A 10,476-nucleotide genomic window follows, 5' to 3' on the forward strand; every position below is an offset into this window, starting at 1 on the left:
TGAAACTATAATAAAATTTAAGTATAAAAAGAAAAAAAAATGAATGGATGATACAAAGCATCAAGAATAAAGTAATACTTTAAATTAAAGATATGTAGGATATTTTCTTTTCAAGTGGGAAAGAGACAAACTTATTAATAATAATTGAAATTCACATTTATATAATTAAAAAATTCAGTTTTAATTTATATTTTAAATAAAAATTATACAAAAATTTATTATTTAATTTTTGAATACGATCCTTATTAATAATTCAGTACTTTAATTTTAAAAAATTTATTAAAATTGACATGGAACAATTAGTATTAACGTTATAGTAAATTTGAACTGAATTTAACTTTTACTGTCAATATTCGATAAAAATTCACGATAATTTTTTGAAAAGAAAATTTTGAAACACATAAATTTAGAATATGTGATAAGAGCTGCAGGTCTGTCACAAAATTTGATATAAAAATTCTATTATTAGTGGTCAATTTTACCTTTTAATTAATTTTTTTGATATTTTTATAATTTTACATATTAAAATTTTTTTTCTATTATAAATCAACTCCCTTATTTATTAAAAACTCATTTTTTAATTTTTAAAAAATTTCAATAAGATTTTTTTATCTTTTAGTTTATCTTTTTTTTTTATATCGTTTTAACCAAACGATTTTGATTAAAATTTTTGACGGGATTTAAATAATTTTTTATAAAAAACATTCTTATCTTTTCTCTCCATCAGTAAAATAGTTATTTCATCCAATTCTGTCTATTTCTGCAGTTAAAAATATATCAAAAAATGAAATTATGTGTTTTTTTTAGGAAAAAAGAGGAGAAAGAAGTGATATTTCATTAACGAAGAAAAATGATAAACACGTCTTAATAGATTTTTGAAAATATAGATAATGATTGATTAATATGATAATATTAAAAATTAAATAATAAATTTCTAAAAATATAGGTATTAACGAATTAATATGATAATATTAAAAATTAAATAGTAAATTTTTAAAATGATAAGACTTGAATGTAAATTTGTTAAAAGTAAGGGTAGAAAAGAGAATAGAGAAGCAAGGCAAGAAGTAATCGCTGCTAAAAAAAATTATTTTAAGTGTTTGTCTCATACATATATAGGTTTTTTACAAAATTACTTAAATATCTCTATTTATTTTTTAAAATCGAAGGAGCGAAATATTAATAATGGATGATTTATATGAAATTTATAATAATTAATTTTTATAATAAAATTATTATATATATAATAGTTGCATCATAAAATTTATCATGTGTGAATCAATAACTGAAAACATTATATTACAGTAAAAAATCAAGCATCTATATCTAATATGGTAAGATTCAGCAGTAATTTAAGAATTGTTTAGCTCTAGCAGTTTTACTTTTTTCTTGAAAATTTTAAGTTCTAAACTTCTAATCATTTTAATGTTTATTGTCTCCCTTAGATGTTTTATATTTAATATGAATTTATTAATTAAGATTAATGTATAAAAATCATGTTATGTCATTTAGATTTATTTTAACATCTAAAACTATTATACAAACATGAATAATTTATTGGAATTACAAAGTATATATTATATATTTATTGAAAAGAATTAATCATGAAAATGCAAAAAAGGATTTTTTTCTTTTTTGTTTATAATTACTCTTTCTGATTGTGTGAGAGAATATTCACATTATTTTATAGTTCAAATTTAATTAATTAACATTTTTTATAATAACTACAACAATAGCCATAGCATGGTTTTACAAACTAGTAAAATTTTAATATTGAACGTGTCGTTGCTCAAAACTCATCCACATGAATTAATCTTGTTTCCAACAGAACAGAAACTCTATGAGGCGCAAGATGGTAGTATTAGTCTTAGGCTTCCTACTCTGCTCTGCAATTTTGTACATTGTAGTGCAAAAGTTCTCCAAAAATAGTGCCAGTCACTTCAAAAGCTTAACCACGTTGTGAATTTGGCTTCTAAAGAAGTGGAGAACATGGCTTCGGTATCAGTTGTGCAGCTTCTGATGAAAAAACTACATGCTATATGATGACCGCTGGATTCCTCCATCCCGGTCAAGGGCCTCGTCCACAACCTAAAGCCCACAAAACAAAGGCCCACGTATTTGGCACCCAAAGCAGGTCTGGCTCATCCAACTTCCAAGGCCGGGCTCGACCAAGCCTCCTCACCCAGATTGACTCAGTCCGCACAAAACAGGCCCTCTCCTCTCTGGCCCAATTCTCGGCCCGATCCAGTATCCAGAATGACACTCACCAGACAGCCTGGCAGATCCGTTCGAACGTACGCGCAGGGAGAATCAGAGGCCGTTACGCATGGGGCAGGCGCCTGATACCCTCGTACGCCCGAATCTGTATGGCAGAAACGCGTGGCCCAATCCTGGAGAGACCTTTACACGTCACCAACAAGCAAGACGAAATGGATAAAAGGGGAGTCCCCTCCTCAGAATGTTTAAACTTTATTCTCTAATACAAAAACCCTTGTAAAACCCTACTCTATTGGATCTCAGATCATCAATTGGCGCCGTCTGTGGGAAACGACGGAGATCTTTTCATCACCGGAGTTTTCACTCTTAAAGAAACCCACTGAGATCCACGATGGCTAATCACCAAGAAAGCAACCTTAACGTCCCAAATGACCTAAGCTCTGCCCAAGAGGGGCAACAATTCTCCTTTTCTAGTCCTACGGCATTAAACAACCAAACACCTGTTTCTCTTAACCCCTCGCCAAGTTTGGCAGGGAACACCCCCGCTGTCACCTTGTCTAACCAAGATCTTCAGAACATGGCTCTCCAGTTACAGACTACAGCCCATTGGTTGGGGCAAATAATGCAACAGAGGGGCCTCAACACCCCAGCAAATACACTCCCGGTCGTAGAGGAACCTCAGACCAATGACCCCCGACCCGCACCTGACCGTCTTCAAACCAGCAGCCGCGACACTGAAGAAAGAGGAAGAAGAGCCGGTGAAGAGGAAGGACCGGAGGCCCGAATCCATGGGAGGAGGGCGAGGGAGATGATAGAAAATGAGGAGGTGGATAACTATTCCGCCGAAATAACCGGGGGGACGGGAACCGAAGCAGAGGAGGAGGAGTACCACCTAGAGAAAAAACTTAGCCCAGAAGACGAGAAGGTGGACCAAAAGTTGAAGAAACTGAGAGAACAGCTCCTCGCCGAGTTAGGTAAGAAAGACCAAAGCCAAACCTCCTTGCCTACTTCTTCCCCTTTCTCAAAGTGGGTGCAACAGGAGACTGTCCCTAAGAAGTTTATGATGCCATCAATGGCGGCTTATGATGGAACTGGTAACCCGAGGGAGCATGTCATGAACTATAAGACCTTCATGGAGTTGCAAACTCTATCCGATGCCTTAATGTGTAAAGTATTCCCAACGACTCTCTCGGGACCAGCGCGGGCGTGGTTCAATAGCCTTGAGGCCGGAAGTATCAGGAGTTTCGGAGACCTAGCCATTCGCTTTATCAGTCGATTCATAGCCGGAGTGCCAGCGGAGAGAAAGACGAGCTACTTGGAGACAGTAAGGCAGAGAGAGGGTGAATCACTCAGAGAGTATGTCGCTCGCTTCAATACGGAGGCCCTGCAGATTCCCGATCTTGATGAAGGAAGGGCGGTAGAGGCAATGCAAAAGGGAACGACCTATGCCGAGTTCTTCGGTTCCTTGAGCAGGAAGCCTCCCACATCCCTGGCCGAGCTGATGCAGAGAGCAGAGAAGTATATAAGGCAGGATGACGCCTTAGTAACAAGCCGATTTGCCAAAAGGATGGCGGGAAAAGAAAAAGCCTCAGAAGAAAGGAGGCCGGAGAAACATGAAAAGAAACACAGCAAGAGGCCCGAGCCGTACAAGCAGGCCTGGGAGCGAAGGGACCAAAGGCCTCCCCCTCCACGGGCCCTTGAGCCAAGGTTGCCTCCCCCTTGGGTCCCTGAAAAGCCGACTCCATTAAATGTGTCCAGAGCCGAGGTGCTCATGGTTGTCCAGGATAAGGATTTTCTCCAGTGGCCCAAACCTATGAAGTCGGAAGCAGATCATCAGAATCCTGACAAATACTGTCAATATCATCGGACGCATGGCCACGATACCAACAACTGCTTCCAGTTGATAGCAGAAATCGAGAGGTTGATAAAGAGGGGGCACCTAAAGAATTTTGTAAAGAAATCAGAGGGACAAAGGCCTCAATCCAGCCCGGTGGCTCAGGCGTCGAGAAGAACAGGAGCAGGACCGGTGAACGATGGATCCAGTGGGACCATCAACATGATTGTTGGAGGAACGGGATGTAAGACCCGGCTAGAATCCGGCACCGGAATTCCTGTTGTCTGGTGGAATCCGGGGTGTCGGAATTCTCAAAAGGGTAGGATTTATGTTTTACTAGGTATTATGATATGTTTCAATGTTTGAAGGTTAAGGGAAGTGAGTTTTGAGTTGAAATGACCTAAGGCAGTTGAGCCAAGTTCGGCCGCCGAAAGTAAGTTCGGCCGCCGAAAGTGTTTGGCTTCCGAAGGGAAGTTCGGCCCCCGAATGTTGCATGGTGTTACATGCGATTGGGCAGCCGACGATGAGTTGGCCAGCCAGCTGAGTCATGTTTGTGTTGACAAGTGTTGGCCTCAGATTCTTGCCATGGAATGACCACGTCTCTTATGACTCATCTGTACATGTTTTTGGTTGTTCTCACAGCAGTTTGAGGTGCTTGCAAAGGTATTGAGAGTTGAGAGAAACAAACGTGAGTTTGAGAGAGTTTGAGAGTGTGAGAGGAGGTGATCCGTTTTCCCTTGTTTAGAGTGTGTAGCTTCTTCCGACAGGAGGTAAGTGATGTTCTTGAATATGTTTTCTGAAGGTTTTAGGGGGATTTGTGGAAGGAGATGCATGTTTAGGTTCTTAATGATAGTTTTGATGAGTTATGCATGTATACATGTGTATATGTTATGTTTGTTTTGTTGTTTGGGGTTATTAGCTAGTCTTGGACCCCTGTGAGCATATACATGAGTATATGTATGTTGAGGAGGTGAAGTTTGCATGGTTTGAGAAGTTGAAGGAAAGAAGGAGATGGTTTGTCGTTGAAACTGAGTTCTGGAGGAACTCAGGTTCGGCAGCCGAAAGTTCATTCGGCCGCCGAACCTCTTGCATGGTGGCTTAGGCTGCCATAGCTTGCCCTGCGAATTGTGCATGTTCGGCTCTGTTTGGGGGATTCGGCCGCCAAAGGTGCCGCCGAAGGTTAGAGACTTTCGTCTCTGGAGTGTCTTGTGGCCTCCGAAACTTGCCCCCGAAAGGGTTCGGCCGCCGAATATAGAGATTCGGCCGCCGAAGGTGCTTGAGTTTCGTCTCTGGAGAGGACATTCGGCCGCCGAACCTGCCGCCGAAAGTGTCCTGTCCAGCTTTCTTTTGCATGCTTAGCATGGATAGTTGAGTGAGTGTAGGGGGATTCTTGGGGAGTTTCAGAGAGGTATGTTTACGCTTGTTTGGTCCCTCATGTGAGTCCATCTGTATAGGTACAGACCAGAGGAACCAGAGAGAGCAGCAGTGAGTACTGCTCCAGAGGTTCAGAGCCTGCAGAGTTAGTCAGTCCAGATAGCCAGAGGTGAGTGGAACTAAACTTAAGACTGATGATTTTTAAATGAACCACAAGCTGCTTTTAGCATATCTCATGCATCATGTTTATGCCATAGGTTGATTGCATTAGTATTCACGAATATGTTGCATTGCATTGTTATTTGGTGATGTGAGTGAATGCTGAATGATCCAATAGTCTCAGACAGGAAGTCCAGGAGCCTTTGACTACGCCCTGGCAAGTATAGCAAAGTCCAGGAGCCTTTGACTACGCCCTGGCAATGGTAAGTACAATGGTGTTATATACACATATACATATATGACAGGAAGTCCAGGAGCCTTTGACTACGCCCTGGCACAGAGTTACTGGGACTATGTGGTGACAGGTTTACTCTTGATGTGGCTTGTCTGTGATATGGTGCATTCCATGAGATCATATTTTACTGAGATGTTTTACTGTTCTACTCACTGGGCTATAGAGCTCATCCCACTCCCTTAACCCCAGTTTTGCAGGTTCAGTGTACAGTGTACAGGGACAGTCCAGCAGAGTACAGGAAGAGTAAAGAGATCTGTAATAGCTTAGAGTGGACATGTAATATTAAAGAGATGTAATAGTTGTTGCTTGACCTAGACCTAGTGATGTATGTTTTGTACATGATCTGTATATGTATATATGTTTTCCTGTATGTGAAAACCAGGCTTAACAGGTATGAGTTAACCCATCTAGAGCAAGCTCTAGTCAGGGATACAGAGTACAGAGTACATGAGTACAGAGTACAGAGATAGTGCATGCACAGGTTGAGCCTTGGTTCGAAAAAGAGTTTTATTTTCACATAAAATGTATGATCATGTATGAGGTTTACAGGTACACAGAGAGTATAGCAGGCTTGCTACGGGTTCTGGCGGCCTTAAGCCGACCTGAATCCTAGCGCCGGTGACGGTCCATTTTGGGGTCGTTACAGATTGGTATCAGAGCCCTAGGTTCACATGATCGGACCTATAGAGACAGTGTTGGGCTCAGACAGGTTAGAAGTGGTCAAGCACAATAGGAAATATCATGTCCACTAGGATAGGGTCTTGAGTCCTATCTGCTATGATATGCTATGAGTGTTGTATGTGTATGTTTGATATGTGATGTTCATATGCTAAAGTGGTATGTTATATGTGTGTTTTCAGAGGAAAGATGCGAGGAACTCGTCGATCAGCTCGATTGACTGGAGTCCCACCAGAGAATGAGAGACCAGCTGCTCGTCCTCCTGCATTGCCAAGGGCAAGGTCTCAGAGATCTAGCAGGGAAGGTACGTCAATAGACCCTAGAAGGTCTGTAGACGAGAGCAGAAGAGGAACAATTAGGGGAGGAAGATCAGAGGAAAGGAGGGAAGCTATGGAGATTGATCCGTCTAGAGATGACAGCATGGGTATAGGCAGTTTTGAGGAAGGTATGGGAGAGTCGCAGGGAGGTGCTCAGGCCTCAGATTCTGGTTATCCATCCTTGTTTCAGGAGCCAGAGTATCCGATGGAGGGGATGTCGGAGTACTCTCGATTTGACCCATATCCTACATACATGCCATATATGCCATACCCTCACTATTACCCATCATATCCACCATATCCTATGTATCCCTCTTCCCCTATACATCCAAGTGCAGTACACCTAGAGCTAAATGAACCAAATGAACCAGTACTACCACCAGAACCAGTAGCCCCTGTTGTTGACAGACATGACCCTAGCTCATCTGGAGGTAAAGTCCAAATGACGGAGTACTTGAAATTGGATGCTCCTAAATACAACACGGGAGATGATCCATTTGATTACCTCAGAGCCGTTAGGATGATAACCAGTGAATTGGGAGCTGATGATAGGAGAGCCATGGAGATGGCAGGTTTCACAATGAAATGTAAGAAAGCCAGAGAATGGTTTAAGAATTATGTGGAGCCTAGAATGGACAGCATGTCATGGGGAGAGTTCGCCAATGAGTTTGCAGGGTGGGCTTTTCCTGACAGTTCGAGGGAGATGAAAGTAATTGAATTTGAACAGTTAAGACAGACAGATGAGATGAGTGTTGATGAATTTACAGATAAGTTCCTGGATCTGCTTCAATACGTGGGTCAAGCCTATGATACTGATCAGAAGAAAGTAAGGAGATATACTATGAGACTTCATCCCAGGTATTCTTCTTTGATCCTTCCAGCTGAGAAGGAGAGTTTTCACTCGATAGTAGACGCAGCCAGGAAAATGGAAGCTAGTGCCAATATTCAGAAACAGTCAAAGGCACAAGCTTCGGGTTCTAAGGCCCCCAGTTCAGGTTCAACAGGCAGTAAAAGATGGGATAGAGCGAGAGGAACAAAGAGTAAGTTCTGGAATAAAGTAAAGACAGGTCTGGGAATAGGTAGTGGCTCAAGCTCTGGCACAGCTCCAGTCTGCAGACGATGCGGAAAACCACATGGAGGAGTTTGTCGGTTGGGATCTACAGCTTGTTTTCGATGTGGACAGGAAGGGCATATTGCTCGGGATTGTCCGCAGATGACTTTTGCACCATCCCAGCAGATGAGTTCAGGCAGTGTGGTACAGCCAGTTGTACGGCCAGTAGCTCCAGTCATGCCTCAGACTAGTGGCAGAGGCAGAGGTAGAGGGGTAGCCTCTACTTCAGCAGCAGGTTCCCGAGGTGGAAATCCGGTAGCCCCAGCACGGATTTTCACAGTGACACAGGAGGAGGCTAACACGTCGAACACAGTGGTGTCAGGTAATCTCATCATTAGGTGTTCAGATGTGTATGCTTTGATGGACCCCGGTGCTTCTCATTCCTTTATTGCTTCGAGAGCCATAGAGAGGTTGGGTTTGATCAGTTCTGAGTTAGAGTATCCTCTCTGGGTCAGTGGACCTAGATGTGACCCAGCAGTGGCAGTATCAGTTTGTCGTTTCAGTCCAGTGTTTATAGAGGGTAGATGCCTTCCAGCTGACCTTGTGGTTCTAGATTTGACAGATTTTGATGTCATTCTAGGGATGGATTGGCTATCTGCATATAGTGCTACGTTGGACTGTCGAGAGAAGCTAGTGAGTCTCAGAGACCAGGATGGGTCAGAGTGTGTCTTCAGAGGAGACAGGAGAGGTACACCCAGAGGTATGATTTCAGCCCTTCAGGCTCATCGTTTGCTTAGGAGGGGTTGTCAGGGGTTTCTAGCTCATGTGAGAGAGCTAGATAGTCAGGTTAGGGAACCAGCCACAGTACCAGTAGTCCGAGAGTTTCTCGATGTGTTCCCAGACGATTTGCCAGGACTACCACCTGATAGGGAGATAGGGTTTGACATTGAATTATTGCCAGGTACCAGACCTATCTCTATACCTCCCTACAGGATGGCGCCAGCTGAGTTAACAGAGTTGAAAGAACAGTTGCAGGACTTGGTAGATAAGGGTTTCATCCGCCCTAGTACCTCACCTTGGGGTGCTCCAGTGCTCTTTGTCAGAAAGAAGGATGGATCCCTCAGACTTTGTATCGACTACAGACAGTTGAACAAGGTCACTATCAAGAATAGGTATCCTTTACCTAGGATTGATGATCTATTTGACCAGCTAGCTGGAGCAGGTTGTTTCTCGAAAATAGATCTGAGATCCGGGTATCATCAGTTGAGAGTCAGAAAGGCAGATGTGCCTAAGACAGCTTTCCGGACCAGATATGGGCATTATGAGTTCTTAGTAATGCCGTTCGGGTTGACTAACGCCCCTGCAGCATTTATGGATCTCATGAACAGGGTATTCAGTGAGTTTCTGGATCACTTTGTCATTGTGTTTATCGATGATATCTTAGTGTATTCCAGAGATGCAGAGGAGCATGCCCAGCATCTGAGGATAGTTTTGCAGACATTGAGAGAGCATGGTTTGTATGCCAAGTTCTCGAAGTGTGAGTTTTGGTTACGGAGCATTGCCTTCTTGGGACATGTGGTATCAGCAGAGGGTATTGAGGTAGACCCCAAGAAGATAGAGGCTGTAGTTAACTGGCCCAGACCCATGACAGTGACTGAGATTAAAAGCTTTCTGGGACTGGCAGGTTACTATAGGAGGTTCGTTCAGAACTTCTCAAAGATAGCAGCTCCTATGACCAAATTGACTCAGAAGAACCAGAAGTTTATCTGGTCAGACCAGTGTGAAGAGAGCTTTGAGGAGCTCAAGAGGAGATTGACAACAGCACCAGTGTTAGCTCTGCCTGTCAGTAATGCAGAGTTCACAGTGTTCTGTGATGCATCTCGAGTGGGATTGGGTTGTGTATTGATGCAGAATGATAGAGTAATAGCTTATGCTTCTAGACAGTTGAAGAAGCACGAGTTGAATTACCCTACCCATGACCTAGAGATGGCGGCAGTTATCTTTGCACTTAAGATGTGGCGGCATTACCTCTACGGGGTTAAATGCGAGATCTTCACTGATCATAAGAGTTTACAGTACATCTTAAGTCAGAGAGAGCTGAATTTGCGGCAGAGAAGATGGGTCGAATTGCTCAGTGATTATGATTGTAAGATCCAGTATCATCCGGGTAAGGCGAATGTTGTCGCAGACGCCCTAAGCCGGAAGTCACTAGGCAGTTTATCCCATATAGCAGCAGAGCGGAGACCAGTTGTGATGGAGCTTTATAAGCTCTTTGACGAGGGATTACAGTTAGAGTTGTCTGGTACAGGTGCATTGATAGCACAGATGAGAGTGACACCTGTGTTTCTAGAGCAGATAGCTCAGAGACAGCATGAGGACCCTGAGTTGATGAAAATTGCCAGGACTGTTCAGTCAGGCAATAGTCCAGAGTTCAGATTTGACAGCAAAGGGATCCTTCGCTATGGGAGTCAACTTTGTGTACCAGATAGGGGCAGTGTGAAGGAAGACATTATGAGGGAAGCTCATAATGCGAGGTATAGTGTTCACCCAG

This window comes from Manihot esculenta, chromosome 18 (genome assembly GCF_001659605.2).
Source record: "Manihot esculenta cultivar AM560-2 chromosome 18, M.esculenta_v8, whole genome shotgun sequence".
In the NCBI taxonomy this organism is placed as follows: domain Eukaryota; kingdom Viridiplantae; phylum Streptophyta; class Magnoliopsida; order Malpighiales; family Euphorbiaceae; genus Manihot; species Manihot esculenta.